This window comes from Plectropomus leopardus, chromosome 24 (assembly GCF_026936395.1).
Source record: "Plectropomus leopardus strain MGB_pleo_1.0 chromosome 24, ASM2693639v1, whole genome shotgun sequence".
Taxonomy (NCBI): domain Eukaryota; kingdom Metazoa; phylum Chordata; class Actinopteri; order Perciformes; family Serranidae; genus Plectropomus; species Plectropomus leopardus.
This window is the reverse complement of record NC_142199.1, coordinates 17,649,800-17,667,286: the sequence shown is the minus strand read 5'-3', so window position 1 is coordinate 17,667,286 and position 17,487 is coordinate 17,649,800. Positions and strand designations below refer to the sequence as shown.

The following is a 17,487-nucleotide window of genomic DNA, read 5'->3' as shown; positions in this document are numbered from 1 at the left end:
TTCCATTTTTTTTTTTTTTTGGAGTATCAAATGCTTCATATTCCTAAAATAAATCTGTAAAAACCTGTGCTAAAAGGTTATATAAAACAATAAAGCATAATGAAGTAGTGAATATGCACCATTAGAAAGAAAAATACAAAAATCGGATATTTTTTATCAGATTAAAAATAAAATTATATATATAAATATATATATATATATGAGTTTTTTAAATGTAGAAATATAAACCATAATAAAGAAAAGTAATATCGAAATTGTGACATATAAAAAATCAAAATACATGACTATATATATTTATACAAAAGATTTTTAAATGTAGAAACATATAAACCGTAACAATGAAAAAAAACAAACAAAATTGTGTCATTTAAAAAAAATCCCAAAAAACAATTATAAAATAAAAAAACCCAAATATATTAATCCAAATGATTTTTAAATGTAGAAAACATAAATAAACCATAATAAATATGAGTCATGTGGAAATTGTCATTTCAAAAAAATGAAAATACATAACTACAAAAAAAAGAATAAAAAATATATATATATATTTATCCAAAACATTTTTAAATGTAGAAACATAAACCGTAACAATGACAAAAAGTATGAAAATTGAGTCATTTAAAAAAAATACAAAAAACAATTATAAAATAAAAAACCCTAAATATATTAATCCAAATGATTTTTTTTAATGTAGAAACGTAAACCATAATAAATAAAAGTCATATCGAAATTGTGTCATTACAAAAAATACAAAAATCAAAATACAAAAAAAATTCTAAAATAAAATATATATATATATATATATATTTATCCAAAAGATTTTTAAATGTAGAAACATAAACGATTAAAATGAAAAAAGAATCAAAATTGTGTCATTGAAAGAAAAATTCAAAAACATATATTTTTTAATGTAGAGAAACCACAGTAATTGTCATTAAAAAAAAAATCTGACATTTTTTTCAACATAGTTTACAAAACGAAAAAAAAGAAAATGTATTGATCCAAAGATTTTTAAATGTATAAAAATTAACAAAAATACTTTTGAACACAGCGATAGTTATTTGAACCATGTATATTTTTTGAGATAGTATTCCAATTTTTTCAATAGTATTCCAATGCAAAGACTGGTGGGTTCATTATTCATTCACTCACAACCCAGCGGCGTATCATAAAGCCACAAAAGGTGGCTTCTGGCGGCAGTATATTACGCTAAAATCACTGCAAAAGCGGCAGTATTTCACCACTTTGGGATGAAAACAGGCTAAAGGGGAGTGAATAAAAAACTTCATTTGGGCACAAATGGGACTCCATATGGATGCTAATGTTGCTCTGCAAGTCTGCTTGATGTGACTGTGGCAAAAAAAAAGAAAATCAGTTAAAAATGTGGCCACAGATGTAATTTACACCTGGCCATGATCAGACCAGCGCACATGAACGCAGCATTCCAACGTCGATATGTTTTCACACCTGCATTAAACACTCACTTCCTGATTTTTCCTGGAATTTGGGCCTCATGTTTCATGCGTTTAAAAGCCTGAAAACTTTTTATTTATACAACTTACAACTAGTTTTGCACATCTGGCAGTCTGTAATAACACTGTATTCCCAAGAGTAGCTGCTGGGATCTGGGATCCAGCAGGGCACCGAGCTGGATCCGTGACTAGGGCATAAAAACAGCGCTGGTTCTCTGGCAGACGAGACAAGACAAACTGCCGCAGGACAAAAGGAGACGCAGTATATACACAAGGTAAGGGGAAACAGGTGGAGACAATCAGGGCGGGGCAACACACAAAGGGAGGAAGTAGGTTTCAAAATAAAACAGGAAATTACAAGACAAAAAAACAACTTAACATAATTTCTGAGACACCAGTTTCCAAATTAGGATCCGATAAAGTCACAGCGAAAGAGTTTACAGCCATCAATTCCAACACAAACGAACATTATTCTCTATTTTCCAGCGGGCTCCGTTTTTGGAACTCGTCATTCCTCTGAGTTATTGCCCGAAAAGAAGAAGGAGGTTGTTAATCAGAAAATGAAAGAAAACTTAATTGATCCCCTCAAGGATGTTTAAGTTCCAAGATTTTTGATTGACTTTCAATATGTCTGTTTCAATATGTATCTTAACAGCTAATTAGTGTTTAAAAAAATTATATTTAAAAAGGAAAGAAACAATGTCTAGGGGAAAACAAAGAGAAAAGCAAAGGAAAAAAAACTATAATAATCATATTTACATATGTTACATTATGTTATAAAATTATTTTTTAAACACTTTCCTTTCCCTTGCCTTTTAGCTCTCTTATTTTCGTTATTTTTTTTTAAAAAAAACCACGCTTTTAATTTTTATATATTTTTTTTTTAACTAATTTTCACGTAATTGTTGTGAACTTTTTACACATTTTCTCACAATTTCAGGGGTCATTTCTTCTTTATTTGCTTCTTCCCATCTTCCCATAATTTTTTAATATAATTAAACAAATTTGCATAGGTGTCAAAGGGTTAAATTATGACAGCGCATTAGTGAATATATTTTTAAAAATTATTACTTTTTTTTTTTTGTGCTTCAGCACCTATTCTCAAGCTTTAGATAGCTTTTTGGGTGTTCCTTTTCCCATACTAATTATGACTCATGAATAAAATAAACTCGAGCAGATAAAAACACTCGCAAAAAAAAAAAAAAAAACAACACAAAAAAGACATTAGAGCGCAAATTACGAACTATACGAAAATTTAATTGTTGAAAAATGTGAAATTTTACCTTCAGTTTCCACATGACGAACATAAAAACATAAAATCAAAATGATAGAAAAACAATTCATGTAAAAGGTATAAAATACACATACAAATACACACTTAAGCAGTTATAATATACAATAAATGAGTATTCATGCAGAATTATTATGACCTGCAAATATAACACAAATTTAGTTGTTAGCGAGGCGACCAAAAAATGATTCATTCTTATAAATTCAGGCAATAAAAGCAGCATCTAAATGACCTAACCTTGTCAGAAAAAGCTTTAATAAAGTGAGAATGTAATGACATTGACTGTTTTCCAACAGCTTTTGTTCGAGTCATTTCGAGAAGCGATTGGATTTTTTCATCAAAACTCGATGAGCTTCGCTGCCGCTTTTCTTTTTTACAACGAGGGGATTCCTTCCTTCGAGGTCTGTGATGAAGGCCACAAGAATCTGCCTCAGTTTGCTAAAAAAGTACATCCACCCCAAGAGCCCGTCTATAAAAACCAGAGAAAAACCTTTGCAAAGCGGTCGCTTTAATCGAAGGAAATGAACCAGAACAGAAGGTTTCTAACATCATCTCATGTTGTGGATTGTTATAATTTTTATGACTTAACCATATCCTCAACTAATGACTCCGTATTCCAGTTTAACAATGTGAGATTCAAGCTGTTTTGCATGTATAATCCTATTAATTTCATTTAAACGCAGCCAGTTTAAAAAGGAAAATGCTTGTATTCATAGCACCCAATAGTGGCCCACATTCCAAAATGTCCTCGAGCTCGCTGCTTGTGTTTAAGACTCAACTGTGAAGTGTGAAAAGCAGAATTTGGTGGCATTGTGCACATACATGTTACATTTATGTAATATTGGAAGGTCGAAGTTTCGGAATTGGAAAGTCGTTCTCCTGACTTTATTGTGTTCATGTGTTTTGAGGTTGTAAAGTCAGAGCAACATGGAGGCTACAAAGAAGTCCAGTGTTTGCTTCCTACCTGAATGTGATGTTATTTTTTAACACTTCACCATGTGCTTTATTTTGCCTCAACCGATCCATCCATGACAGCATCCCACAGCGTAAACAGCAGATGCAGAAGGATACCTGAAACGTCATACGTACCCGCAGAAGGTCACTGACACCATGTGACAAGTTGCTAAGAGAATACGTTGAGACTTTTGTCCACATTGAGGCACTTTTTTCCAGTGATGTGATTGGTCACAGGTCTAGATTTTGAAAGTTTGTGTTCCCATCCTCACCATAAGCTACCACTCGTGTTAAAAAAAAGCGCCACCAACAAAAGATAACGTGCTAAATTTAGTCGATAATAGTGGGATCTGAACATCGAGTGTGAGACACAAAGTCGTACAGATCATATAGTTGATGTGTTAGACCTTCTGTCCGCTTCCAGCCAGCATGACATGACGCACCCCAAAATAAACTGAGTTTAGGAGAAAAGGCTGAGTGTGTAAATATGTCTCACTGTGTGTGAGAGACTCGCTGAATGAAAAAGGCAGTAAAATAAGGAAAAGTGAGAAGAATCGTATCCCTGCCTTTACACACGCTGTAAATCTCGCTCCGACAGATGGCTTTCGTATGTGCTCAGGGTGACTCTCTGCGATCTAATGACGATTTGTTTGGACAAAAGCCCAGCAAAGCCCGGGAAAGGGAGAGCGCTTGGATACAGTTCGGACATTACGTAAACACCAAGGGAAGCCTGATGCCTGGAAAGTTACAAGGTGAAATCCTCAGCATCTGCGGATGCGGCGTTGCAGGCTGACGAAGCAGCAGAAGGTAAAGGGATTAGCGCTTCATCCGTCTTCCCCTTCCCAGACTGTTTTCAGCGAGAGAGGCAGCGCAAGGTGAAGCAGGATCCCTCAAGATTTATTCATTCCTCAGCCTCCGAGGCAGGAATTGGGGAAAAAGGTGCAGATATAAGCGTTTGACGTAACTTTAAGTCATTACAGGGTAAAAGGCAGCTTTATAGTCTGAGTGGAGGAAAAAGTAACTTATTGCCGGATGGAAAATCCTCCGTGACCTCCTCACCCCCGGACATATTTTCCAACGTTAACATGTGTCAGCCTTTACAACATGACCTCGACTAATTCTACCCTCCCCCCGTGTCCTCCTCGCTGAGCCGGTAATGACCTCATGTCGGAGCCTGACCTGTAGCACATGACAGCGGGGGAGGTTGATGTATGTCACTCAAGCGACGGCAAAGATTTTTTCTTTTGCTACTAGACAGGATTCTTAAAAGAACTCAGTTCTTTGAATCAGACATGCAGTCTACATCAGAGATTTGGATCTATAGTGGTTTGATCAGGTCTGGTTGTTGGGGAGGCAGTAAGAGATGGTAATGGGTAAAATGAGTTGTTCTTTAGACCCCATAGGGTACTAACTTTTTTCAAATTCACAACCTAAGCTCCTAATGTTCAAAATCCTAGAAATGTCCTAAAATCTGTGAAATGTCCTACAATCCTGGAAACACCCTAAAATCCTAGAAACGTCCTAATATCCGTGAAATGTACCACAATCCTGGAAACGTCCTAATGTCCGTGAAATGTCCTACAACCCTGGAAACACCCTAAAATCCTAGAAACGTCCTAATATCCAAGAAATGTCCTACGATCCTGGAAACACCCTATAGTCCTAGAACCGTCCTAATAGCCGTGAAATGTCCTATAATCATGGAAACATCGGAAAATCCTAGAAACGTCCTAATATCCGTGAGATGTCCTACAATCCTGGAAACATCAGAAAATCCTAGAAACATCCTAATATCCGTGAAATGCCCTACAATCATGGAAACATCGGAAAATCCTAGAAACGTCCTAACATCCGTGAAATGTCCTACAATCCTGGTAACACCCTAAAATCCTAGAAACGTCCTAATATCCGTGAAATGTCCTAAAATCCTGGAAACATCGGAAAATCCTAGAAATGTCCTAATATCAGTGAGATGTCCTACAATCATGGAAACAAACTGAAATCCTAGAAACGTCCTAATATCCGTGAAATGTCCTAAAATCCCGGAAACATCGGAAAATCCTAGATATGTCCTAATATTCGTGAAACGTCCTACAATCCTGGAAACATACTGAAATCCTAGAAATGTCCTAAAATCTGTGAAATGTCCTACAGCTCTGGAAACATCCTTTTGGAACAACATTTTGGACCCCTGGAGACCTGTGATAAGACAAGTTGACTATGTCTTCCTGGGTCACACATGTGTTTGCTCTTTTCACAGTTTGTTTCATTTCAATTCCGATTTCAGTGAGAACACTTCAGTCTCCAAGACAACGACAAAAATCCAAATCTATAAATAGAAAGTTTTTTTAAAATTTTACACGTATCATGCAATCATCCACCATTTTTCACTTCACATCGGGAAGACGGGACGGGAAGCGTACTTTAGTTTGGTCCTTTGGTTGAATAAGTGTCTGAAGGTACCTGCCAACTGTAATCTCATTCCCTGCTCTGCCTCTTGCACTCAATATGCTCTTAATCTTGGCCGAGCTAGAAATGACTGAAGTTTCCATGCTCTGTGATGTAGTCAGCCAGACCCTCTCCGGCAGAAACATGCACGCACAGGGACCGGGAATAACATCTGTTCCTCTGTTCTTCAGACACACCTAGCAGGCACAGAGCTGCACGAAAGCAAACAGCGCGCTCCTTCACAACCACACAGGACCAAACACAAGCACTCACATCCCCGTAGAAGCAAATATTCACTGCATTAATATATGCCTTAGCCGCGATACGTGTTTATTTTACAAAAAGAACAAAGCATTCTTTCGGGTTACACATTATATGCGCAGATTCTTACAGCGTTTTTATATCTCGATGATAGCCAATATGTTTTCAGGTTGGCCATCCTTGAACGTGCTACCTCAAGAACCCCTGCAGGAGAATTCTGGCACAAACGTTCATTTGGGCTCAATGATGAAGTGAATGCATTTTGAAGGTCATAGGTCAAACATCGAGATCACAGTGACCTTGCATCCATCTCATTTTCGTAAAAACACGATATCTCAGGAAGGCCTTGAGGGAGTTTCAAATTTGGCATAAACGCTCCCTTGCACTTATCGATGAACTGATTATAAGTTAAGGTCATTGGGTTCTTGCGTCATAAACACCATGACGATGTTCCTTCAAATTTGGCACAAAAGTTCACTTGAACTCAGCAGTTAAGAGATTAAATTTTGGTGGTCATAGGTCAAAAATCATGGTCATAGAAGCCTTGCAACCGTATTATTCTCGCAAATGTGATATCTTAAGACGGCCTTGAGGGAATTTCCAATTTGGCACAAACATTAATTTGCACTCAATGATAAATTGATTCGAATTTGGTGGTCATAGGTCCACGTCAGTGTGTCCGTGCATCCATCACATACTTTTTAACACAATATCTCAAGAACGCCTCGAGGGAGTTACTTGAAATTTGGCACAAACGTTCACTTGAACTCAGCAATTAAGAAATTAAATTTTGGTGGTCACAGATCAAAAATCATGGTCCTAGAAGCCTTGCAACCGTATTATTCTCGCAAATGTGATATCTTAAGACGGCCTTGAGGGAGTTTCCAATTTGGCACAAACATTAATTTGCACTCAATGATAAATTGATTAAAATTTGGTGGTCATAGGTCCACGTCAGTGTGTCCGTGCATCCATCGCATACTTTTTAACACAATATCTCAAGAACACCTCGAGGGAGTTACTTCAAATTTGGCACAAACGTCTACTTTGACTTAACGATGAAGTGATCGGATTTTAATGGTCATAGACGTAAAGTCATTGTGACTGTGCATCCATCGCATACTTTTTAACACAATATCTCAAGAACACCTCAAGGGAGTTACTTCAAATTTGGCACAAACGTCCACTTGGACTTTTAATGGTCATAGACCTAAAGTCATTGTCACTGTGCACCCATTTTATTCTCACGAACACGATATTTTAAGAAGGCCTTGAGCCCTCCCCACTTAATTAAGGTGACTTTAATCACAGTTACGTCATATAAGAGTCTTGAGGTAGACTTCTGATCCAAGTTCAGTGCGCATGTCCGTTCTTTGATCACCAAGTCCAAATACTGCAGTAATACACGCATCCAAGTATGTCTCCAGCAGCTGTAAATAGTTAAGTATGATTTCATTCTTCCTTATAGTCTGCAGAGACGTCAAATTGATTTCAGCCTTACAGTTTCTCACCCGAACAGAATTTCTCTTTTCACACACTTTGGGATCTATTTGGCAGTCCTCCTGTTTTCTTTAGTCAAAGTTTTTTTTGTTTTTTTGTCCCCCAAAGGCCTCCATCTTTTGCTAATGAGGTCCCGCTCAAAGCCCTTGTTCAGACAATGGACCAGGGAATCAGAGTTTTGCATGCGGATGCTGTGTAGACAGATGGTTTCTATCAGCTCCTGGTAGTCTTTCTGTTTAAGGTGTGACTCCCTCATCTTGGTTCTGTTGACCCGTTAGCAGAGCGGTGCTACTCTCAAGCAACACAAAGCAACACACTGGTAAAAAATTACTTGAAAAAAGATGCTGAAGTGGCAGGTATTAGCTGGTACTCACTGTGCAACCATAGTACAAGCGGATACTTCATGACAATACTACAGAAAATGACTATTTTGCAAAGGTCTTTCTAAAGGTATGTCTGAGCATTTCCAAAAAGGGGCATTTTGGAGACCCCGTGAACCAGCATATCCCCGTGTTTCATTGGCTAAATGAAACGTCAATCATCTGCACGCTCGGTTGCAATTGGCTGAACTCCAAAGAGGCGGGCACATTCTTTCCCACTTGTTTGTGTAGGGTCCAATTTGGCATTTTAGCTATCGCCATTTTTTTTTTTGGAAACCAAAAGTGACCATTTTTGACAGTCAACAGACAGCCTGTCACTCAAAGTGGTCCCGCCCCTAATTATGCATAACGTTAAGCCTTAATTTAAAAAAAAAATAACAATAAAGAGATGAGTTATATAAAATTTCATGAAAGTTGCTATTAGCTCTAGAGACATCTTTTTGTTTTGGAGCCAGCCCCTAGTGACCATCGAAAAAAAAAAATCTTTTTTTAAAGTAAAAAAAACCCTTTAAAACTGTTTTTTTTTCCTTTTAAAAAAGACGAAAAAATATATGAATATGAAATAAATATATGGCATTAACCTTTACCTGAAATGTGTACTTTAAGCGCATCTTCCAGGAATTTTTTTTAAATAAAATTTGTCATAGTTGGAAAGTATGGACTCTTTTTTTAGTGCAAAACAACAGTGGCGATTGACTAAATCCTGTGACATTCAGACCAGATCAATACTCCCTCTTTATTAGCTGCTACTACGAGTTTATTCACCCAAACTGACACTGGCAGTTCATCCTCAGAGTCCCATCATCACTTTATCTCTCTGGCTGACGTTCAATTTTTATTTAAAGGCCAATATTTTGCAAAGTGACGCGTGGATGTAGATGCACAACAAGCGGCGCCTTTCAGCACGGCATCAGTGCTTCAGTGCAGCTCTAATGGAACTAAACAGTAGCTTTCGGGGCAATCTTCAGCACCTTAAAACAGCCAGCAGCTCTGCAGCATATTATTTTGCAAACTGTGAGCCGTATGAGCTGTTCTGGATCGCGGAGCATTATTCTCCGGAGAGGGATATCGCCGCTGATGGAGACAAATGGGCCTGGCTGAATTCCCCCGTCCCCCAGCTGAGGAAACAGAGCGGCTGGCTGGTGCCCAGGGGAGAGGACGCTGCCGAGAAGGAGAAGCTCAATGGAGAGGAGGTTTTTGCCGAATGAGCAGACGTGCCTTAGATATGAAATTATGCTCCCTGAAACTGATAGCTCCACGGGGACCAGCGGGGAGCAGGGCTATCAGTATTGAGTGTGCTTTATCTCTGTGATCTGGTTCCACGTGGAACTTCCAGGACTGAAGCGTTCAGGTCACAAGGACAGCTTCTCCATGACAGGAAGAGAAGCTATGAAGGAAAACAGAAAATCACCCCAAAACCAATGGAATTTAAAAAAAAAAAAAAAAAAATTGTCAAAATGTCAAAATTGTCAAAAAAAAAAGAGAATGAAAAAATTCTAGAAAAAAACACCCAGAAAAAAACACAAAAATCTTTTAAAATTCTATTTAAAAAAATATTTATTATTTTTTTAAAAAGTGAAACAAAAAATAAAAATAAAAATGTATGTATAAACACCCCCCCCCAAAAAAAACCCATTAAATTATCAAAAAAAAGGAAAAATAAAATAAAATAATAAAATCCAAGCATAATTATAATTATTAAAGAAAAAAAAGAAAGAAAAAAAAGAAAAAAATTACACCAAAATTAATTAAAATTCTAAGAATTAAAGAATAGAATAAAACACCCACAAAAAAAACACAAAAATCTTTTAAAATTCTATTTAAAAAATTATTTATTGTTTTTTTAAAAAAGCGAAACGAAAAATAAAAATAAAAATGTATGTATAAACACCCCCCAAAAACATTAAATTATCGGAAAAATAAAATAATAAAATCCAAGCATAATTATAATTATTAAAGAAAAAAAAAGAAAGAAAAAAAGAAAAAAATTACACCAAAATGAATTTAAAAAGTAAAAATAAAAATAGAAAAACTAAGCCAAAAAATCCACAAAATTATTTTTAAAAAAATGAAACAAAAACACTTGGACCAGGGCTGTCGGTATAAAGTCTTCCTTATCTCTGTGATGTGGCTCTACACGAAACTCCAGGACTGAAGCATCCAGGTCACAAGGACAGGGTCAAGGCTTTTCCCTGACAAAAAGACAAACTATGAAGCCTTGTTGTCGAGTTGTCAGGGGCAACTGGGATGAGATCTTTCGGCAACGAGACAACCAAACATTACCGAATGCATGCAGCATCCTGTCGAGAAACAGGTGGTCACCAAACAGCCCTGCTCTCCCATGAAACTCTAGCTTGACATCATTATTCCCCTGCATAGCTTTCTTATGATCCAGCTGCCGTCCTCGGCTTTGTGTCCTGGAAACGCCAGAAAACGGGAGTCATTTTCAGTTGATCTCCTGTCCTCCCGTCAGTGTGGAAAGACCTCCTCTTATGGCATCAGCCGATACCAATAGATTTGGCATTGCTGTCAAGTTACGTTGATAAAAACTGAAAAAGTATGGCGAGCAAGGATCGGAATTCAGAGACGACGTGTCACTTTTGGCTCGTTATATGCATCGTGCCTTTTCAAAATATACCTCCACTTTTACAAGAGATTTACAGTTTCTACTTGTTATATGCATAGTCTTTTTCAAAATAAACGTATCTTAAAACACATCTTTTTTTTTTTAGGCAATAAAAGACCATGGTAGAGTTTAGGGGAAAAAATGGTTTGGTTTTAAATTCACATGACAAAAGAGCAGGGACTTTCCGTAACACTTTTTTTTATCACTTTCCCTCTATAATGCATTATAAGTGCATTCATTATAACACATTCATAATGCTTTATGAACACACTGATAAACACACATAATGCTTACTATGCATTAACATATATAGTGAATTAAAAGTGTCACGTGTCTTATGGATGCTCTGGACTGATTATAAACTACAGTTTGACTGATGGGGCTTATAATGCATTATAAATACCTACACTCACCTATTCACAAATCAGCAGTTAACTGTGATATGGACTCATAGTGTTTTACAACAGTCTATGCAGTATCATAAAATATGATTGTATGTGTAAAGTGAGGTACATATTCATGCATTTATAATAATTTATGAGTCATCGTTATGTTTCGTTGTTGGTGGTATGTAAAGTGTAAGCATTTTCATGCATTTATAAGAATCTGTGCTGCATCATAAGTGATTATTGCCTGCCATACACTACAATACTTGATCTGTAGCAACTGAAACATTTGGTAGGATTAGAGGTTGATAGCAACTGAAACATTTGGTTAGATTAGAGGCTGATAGCAAACATTTCAGTGGCTAAACCAGCTTGCAAATAGCCTGTATGGGAGGCAGTGGTGAGGTAGCTAGCTTTTCAAGGTGTGCAACAGTTTCAGCATATTCATGCATTTATAATAATTTATGAGTCGTCGTTATGTTTCGTTGTTGGTGGTAAGTAAAGTGTAAGCATTTTCATGCATTTATAAGAATCTATGCTGCATCATAAGTGATTATTGAGACAGTGGTGAGGTAGCTAGCTAGCATATAGCGTACTCAAAGGGGATTTCAAGGTCTGCAACAGTTTCTGTCCACAATTGTGTGTATAGGTGAGTGTAGGTATTTGCACTAAAGGGTACCATCCACTACTTTTCACAATGCAAATGCAGAGAAAAAAAGCATACCAAAGTAAACTGTAAACAGTAAACAGTGCCCCCCCTACCCCTCCCCCAGCAGGTAAATACTGCAAAACCTGCTCAGGAATGTACGGAGGAACTTTACAAAGAGCTCAAGGCAACGAGCTGGCCTCCAAATTCTCCAGATCCTAATCTGATCAAGAATCCCCACCTCACTACCAACAGGTTTCAAAGGATTGGCCACCAACGCCCCACTGCCAGACACCAAAGGACCCCCCCCTCCAGGAGGTCCTGTGTCCATGTTTCAACATGTCAGAGCCAAATTGGAGCCAGGGAGGCCCCATTGTGGATCGAGAGTATCTCCTAGGTACAGTTATGTCCTACAGATGCTTGATTAGATTGGGATCTGGGAATTTTGGATGCCTTGAGGTCATTTTCACATTCCTCGGGTGGTTTCAGAGCATTTTTTTACAGTGTGACATAGCCCATTGTCCTACTGGGGAGGAATTTCCAGCCAACCACTGGAATAGTAACAAGATGGTCATATTTACTTCACTTGTCAGTGGTTTTAATGTCGCTGATCTCTGACTGTCGCTCAGAGTTTATTAAAAATATGCCAGACTATTTTATATATATAGCATATATACGTATATATTTGTATATACAGTATATATGTATACAAAATGACCCAAAAAATTCGCAAAACATTTGTTATAACTGCAAGAAAATTACCTGAAAATTTGTTTCTAAAAACAAAACAAAAAATAATAATAAAAATAACAATAAATAATAAATTAATTTTAAATATTTAATCCTGTTTATGAAAAATATCTCTATTTAAAAAAAAAAAAAGTTTTATAAATCTACTAACTTGTAAAGCATTTCTTACCAAGTTGGGTTTAAATACTCGTCACAGGCGGCTGAGGGCATCGAAATGATCACGAAAAGCAGTAAAAAAACACAAAGGGACGGGTATGCTTCTGAATTTCTCTCCCCGTGTTACGTCTGTGTGTGTATGTGTCAGCATACTGCTTGTTGGCACATGCATGTGTGTGTTTTTAATATGCATGAACTCCTTCACACTCCTGTAATGACTGTGTGTGTTTAATGACAGCGAACCGGGCTCTCCAACACCTGGCAGCCAGTCGCCTCGCTGCAGCGTGACCTGCTGCTCACGTCTCAGGCGGCGCCGCGTGTCAGCGACTGCTTTATGATGGCCGGCAGACCCTCTCGTCTTTTTTGCCCACCAGCCAGTCGACACGAGGCATCTGCAGGGTGTGAGCCCAGCTGCAGCGCAGCAGGCAGGGGGAGACTGTTTATTCTCTGAAGTGAGGCTGCAAGCCAGCAGAATACAAAATGGTTTAAAAAAAAAAGAAAAAAAGAGGCTCGCCTTGAATTGGGGAACTGACCTAGAAAGCTGTGAGTGAGTGCACACAACCAGAGAAACATGAGGAGGTAAAACTGCAGCATCCTCACAGCTGGTTTTTTACAACTTGGACATTTAAATGCCACTTTATAATAATGCATCTAAACTGATGACGTTTTTAAAATCTGAGGGCCCACCCGCGGGACCTGTGATGTGATTTTTAACTATGTCAATGCACGAAACATCTGTGATGTTCATTATTGTTTTAGTAGTTTATTCATATTGCATATTTTTTTTAGAAAGCCACACCTTAAAAGCCATGCCTTTTAAGGTATAGTTCAACGAAAAATGATAATTCACATTATCTACTCACCCTCATGCCGATGGAAAGTCGGGTGAAGTTTTAAAGTCCCCAAAAAACTGCCAGAGGTTCATAAGGAAGAGGTGTTGCACTCAACTCCTAAGAGATTGAAGCAAATGGTAACCAGGAATCAAACATTTAAAAAAAAACAAAACCCATAATAAAACCACAAAATGTCCCCATACTGCTTGTCCAAAGTAATCCAAGTGTCCTGAAGCCCCAACTTGCCGAATTGTTTTGAAAAACATCACTGGCATCATGTTTTTAGCCTTGTTGTCACCTGTTTTTGTTTGTTTGTTTGTTTTAATGCTAGGGAAAAATATCTAGGGAGAAAGAAAAATTCTAGGGATAAACCATTAATAGTCATTACACATTTCTACAAATTGTTAGACAATTAAAATTATTTGAAAATTATTTTTTAAAAATCTAGGGTAAAAGGTTCAGGGAAAAATGTCTAGGGGAGAAGAGAAAAAAGAAAAAATATTTTCTTACAAAATATATAAATATATTTTAAAAAAATATAAAAAAACATATATAAATAATAAATAAATATAAAAAATATATACGTAATTATTAGAATTCCATATTTGCTATTACGTTAAAAAATTATTATATTTTTTTCAAGCACTTTTTCCTGGTAATTTCCCTGTTTGTTTATTTTTTAAACATTTTTTTCTCTAATTTCCAGGTTATTTTCTCATACTTTTTACAAATTTCATACTAAAGTTGGGTAATTTCTCCTTTTATTGCTCAGTGCCTTCTCCCCATTTTTTTTCTCAGGTTCAAACGGTTAACAGGAATTTTCACTGGACCATAAAACGTTGTGTTTTTACCCTGACAGGTAGTTACTGCACCTATCCGAGAGACCTGCTTTAAAAATGAACCCACTCTTCACTCAATGATTATTTCACGCTCTGTGTGTCTGAGACAGACAATATAAAATGAAATAAAAAATACAGTGGACATAAAATCTGCTACAGGTAGTAAATAAAATAAATAAATAAATAAATAAAATGCTCAGTCGGAAGCAGATGGGACAGCAGGTCTCCGGGTGTTAAACGGACGCATCTCTGAAACAGAAACATATGGCCGCCTTGTGAGCGGCGCAGCAGAGGAGGCCGGATGAGCTATGGGGAGGGGATCACAGGGAGCAACGCCAGGCAGACACATGGAGACAGAGAGGAGCAGGAAGGAGAAACATGCTCCTACAACTCACTAACACCTGCTGCAGGAGACACACATTATGTCATCACCAGGGTCTTTATACGCTGAAATTACACAAAAAAAATCACAAACCGCAAATTCACAAAATGGAAAAGTTTTGTAACTTTTGAAATGTTGCTGTTCGCCCAAAATACCTTCACTGCACTGTCAGAATTTAACCCTTTGTGCTGCTTTTAGATGCCTTTTAGTATTTAAATCTTTGAGCCTTGAGCAAATTGGAATTATTATTATTAAACTTTCGTTGTGTTGTATTGAGAAAACTTTGCAACTTTGCAAGAAATGTCTTGCAAGTTGCATGAAATTCTTAGATTTAGAAAATTATTTCTAAAAAAGCTGTGAGAAATGCTCAGAGAACTAATATGTATATATATATATATATATATATGAGTTCTAGGTGTGTTTTATTCTTTTTTTATTTGATTTGGAGGTTTTTGTTGATTTGGCTATTTTTTAAAGTTTGGTTGTTTTGGTTTTTTATGTAATATTTAGAAATTTCTTTTTCCTTTATTTATACTTTTTTTTAGGTGTTTTAATTTTTTTTAATGATTTTCATTTTTTTATTTTTACTCTTTTTATTATTCCCTCTTTTTTTGTAATTTTGAGTTTGGGGGTGTTTTTCTTTTAATTATTATTTTAAGTCTTAAGTCTTAAATATTTTTTAATGATTTTCTTTTTTTATCTTGTTATTATTCCCTCTTTTTTTGTAATTTTGAGTTTTGGGGGTGTTTTTCTTTTAATTATTATTTAAGGTTTTGGGTCTTTTAAATATTTTTTTAATGATTTTCATTTTTTAAAAATAATTTTATTATTCCCTCTTTTTTTGTAATTTTGAGTTTGGGGGTGTTTTTCTCTTAATTATTATTTTAAGTCTTGGGTCTTTTAAATATTTTTTAATGATTTTTTTTGAGTTTAGGATTTTTTCTCTTTTTTTTATTTTCTTCGCCTCTTTTTTTTTAATAATTCAATTTTGTCTTTCATTTCATAATCCTAATCCTTTTTTTCTGCATTGGCTACTTTTTCTACTTTTCATACTTATACGTCTGCCGCTCTGACAGGGCCGCGGATAACGGCGTTTTGTAAGGAAGACACATTATCCATCAGGAATTAGGATGATTCATTGACTTGTGGTTGGGCCAACGGAGCTCGGCGGCGGCGGCGTTTTGGACGCGTTCCTAGCTCTCGGGATAATGAATCTCTGACTCTCTCTTTCTTTCTTGTCTTACAGCCATCAGCATGTGTTTAATGTTTCCTTCCTCCGGTGCCAAGAAGCTGCTCCAATAACGCCAAATCCCACGTCGTGCCGAGCGCCAGGGCACCGACGCTTCGTGTCAAAAGGTCACGAGGCTAAGTGGTGCTTAATGTGCAAACAAGCATGGCCGAGCAGCTGAGCAGCATCTGGGGGCAGGAGGGGGGAAATACGAAAATCCATCAATGAGACGATGTCTCGGGATAACGGAGACGGCGAAGACGTGCCAGGCGTGCACTCACAACACGCGGGACGTATCTGATGGAGCTCCTACTGGAGTCTGGAAGAGGGAAGATCTCTCCCCGAAGCAAGTTGGTGTCATTAAAAAAAAAAAAAAAAAAAATTGAGAAAAAAGGGCAACAGGCAACTTGGTCGGAAATCTTCGCAAATATTGAGAAATTAATATATTTAGAAAAAAAAATTAAACCATGAGAAAATCTCTGGGAAATAATCGAGGTAAAAAAAAAAAAAGAAAAAAAAAACAATTCACATGATTACGGATTTAAAAAACATGTTACAGAATTATTTCAAAATTGAATCAAATTCATATTATTGTTATTTTTTTATTAAACTTAATTTAATCAAATTTGTACTTTGTTAATTTTCGGGCCAAATTGTTCTTAGAATTAGAATTTAGAATTATATTACAAAGATATTATGTTTTTATTTTATTTATTTTTCACGATTTTTAAGTGTTTTTCTTTTATTTTTTACTTCTTGTACTTAACTTTAATTTTCAGAGCATGATCTTTATTTTTATTTTGTCACTCATCGCTTTCTAAACATTTTTGAAAGAAGCCAAATTGTTCTTAGAAAATTAAGTTTTTATTTTATTTATTTTACAATTTTTAAGTGTTTTTTTTTTTTTTTTTTTACCTCAAATTTGCACTTAACTTTGTTAATTTTCAGGACATAATCTTTATTTTTATTTTGTCATTAATCACTTTCTATACATTTTTGAAAGAAGCCAAATTGTTCTTAGAAAATTAAGTTTTTATTTTATTTATTTTACGATTTTTAAATGTTTTTCTTTTTCTTTTTTTTTTTTTTTACCTCAAATTTGTACTTAACTTTAATTTTCAGGGCATGAACTTTATTTTTATTTTGTCACTCATCACTTTCTAAACATTTTTGAAAGAAGCCAAATTGTTCTTAGAAAATTAAGTTTTTATTTTATTTATTTTCTGATTTTTAAATTTTTTTTTTTTTTTTTTAACCTCAAATTTGTACTGAAGTTCTTTTAAGTTCTTCTTTTCTGCGTGCTGTATCGGGGTTTAGAAGGAGTTAATGTTTTTT

At 36.0% G+C, this 17,487-nt stretch overlaps 1 long non-coding RNA gene across 1 annotated transcript; it reads left to right on the top strand.

The window, feature by feature from the left end:
- Nucleotides 1-9,958: 9,958 nt before the first annotated feature.
- On the top strand, nucleotides 9,959-13,875 carry LOC148185530 (uncharacterized). Its single transcript, XR_015775908.1, has 2 exons — nucleotides 9,959-11,723; nucleotides 11,891-13,875. It is a non-coding gene; the product is annotated as an uncharacterized LOC148185530 (long non-coding RNA).
- Nucleotides 13,876-17,487: the final 3,612 nt, after the last annotated feature.